Below are 2,031 nucleotides of genomic sequence, written 5' to 3' on the forward strand. Positions count from 1 at the left end.
GGAGGAAAGGAGCAAAAAGGAAGAGGGGTAAAGGAGATATAATATAGTTAGATCAGGTCGAAAAATATTGGAGTTTTAAAGGAGCATTATCCATACAATAATAGTCAGGGTTAGGGGTTACAAAGAGTGAGAGTAGAGGGCTGGGGGGCCAGGATGAGGGTTTATGGTTTAACAGAATATGATGGAGAGGATCGTATATACCCGGTGGGGGCACGCCCGTTGAATATCGCGTTGGGATTAGGGGTTTGCGTCCGGGAAATACGTCACGGAAGCGGAGGCGAAAGGCGGAACCGGAAACGGAGAGGATCGTATATACCGGTTGGGGCACAAACGTTGAATATCGCGTTGGATATAGTTGTCAGCGTCACGGGAAATACGTCACGGAAGCGGGTTAGGGTTAGGGTTAACAAAATATGACGGAGAGGATCGTACATACCGGTTGGGGCACGCCCGTCGAATATCGCGTTGGATATAGTTGTCAGCGTCACGGGAAATACGTCACGGAAGCGGAGGCGAAGGCGGAACCGGAAACGGAGAGGATCGTATATACCGGTTGGGGCACAAACGTTGAATATCGCGTTGGATATAGGGGTCAGCGTCACGGGAAATAGGTCACGGAAACGGTGGCGGAGGCGGAAACCCCAGGTTTTCAGGGTTAGGGTTAGGGTTAACAAAATATGACGGAGAGGATCGTACATACCGGTTGGGGCACGCCCGTCGAATATCGCGTTGGATATAGTTGTCAGCGTCACGGGAAATACGTCACGGAAGCGGAGGCGAAGGCGGAACCGGAAACGGAGAGGATCGTATATACCGGTTGGGGCACAAACGTTGAATATCGCGTTGGATATAGGGGTCAGCGTCACGGGAAATAGGTCACGGAAACGGTGGCGGAGGCGGAAACCCCAGGTTTTCAGGGTTAGGGTTATGGTTAAACAGAATATGATGGAGAGGATCGTATATACCGGTTGGGGCACGCCCGTTGAATATCGCGTTGGATTAGGGGTTTGCGTCCGGGAAATACGTCACGGAAACGGAAGCGGAAACGGAAGCAGAAACGGAAACCCCAGGGTTACAACCCCAGGGGTTAGGGTTACAGTTAAACAGAATATGATGGAGAGGATCGTATATACCGGTTGGGGCACGCCCGTTGAATATCGTGTTGGATATAGGGGTCAGCGTCACGGGAAATAGGTCACGGAAGTGGAAACCCCAGGGTTAAAACCCCAGGGTTAGGGTTATGGTTAAACAGATTATGATAGAGAGGATCGTATATACCGGTTGGGGCACGCCCGTTGAATATCGTGTTGGATATAGGGGTCAGCGTCACGGGAAATAGGTCACGGAAGTGGAAACCCCAGGGTTAAAACCCCAGGGTTAGGGTTATGGTTAAACAGATTATGATAGAGAGGATCGTATATACCGGTTGGGGCACGCCCGTTGAATATCGTGTTGGATATAGGGGTCAGCGTCACGGGAAATAGGTCACGGAAGTGGAAACCCCAGGGTTAAAACCCCAGGGTTAGGGTTATGGTTAAACAGATTATGATAGAGAGGATCGTATATACCGGTTGGGGCACGCCCGTTGAATATCGTGTTGGATATAGGGGTCAGCGTCACGGGAAATAGGTCACGGAAGTGGAAACCCCAGGGTTAAAACCCCAGGGTTAGGGTTATGGTTAAACAGATTATGATAGAGAGGATCGTATATACCGGTTGGGGCACGCCCGTTGAATATCGTGTTGGATATAGGGGTCAGCGTCACGGGAAATAGGTCACGGAAGTGGAAACCCCAGGGTTAAAACCCCAGGGTTAGGGTTATGGTTAAACAGATTATGATAGAGAGGATCGTATATACCGGTTGGGGCACGCCCATTGAATATCGCGTTGGATATAGGGGTCAGCGTCACGTGAAATGCGTAACGGAAACGGTGGCGGCGGCGGAAAGGGAAAACCCCGGGTGTTAGGGTTAGGGTTAGGGTTAGGGTTAGGGTTAGGGTTAGGGTTAGGGTTAGGGTTAGCCACCAGGGT

The sequence above is a fragment of the Histoplasma capsulatum genome, genomic scaffold (assembly GCF_000149585.1).
Source record: "Histoplasma capsulatum NAm1 scaffold_3 genomic scaffold, whole genome shotgun sequence".
In the NCBI taxonomy this organism is placed as follows: Eukaryota; Fungi; Ascomycota; class Eurotiomycetes; order Onygenales; family Ajellomycetaceae; genus Histoplasma; species Histoplasma mississippiense.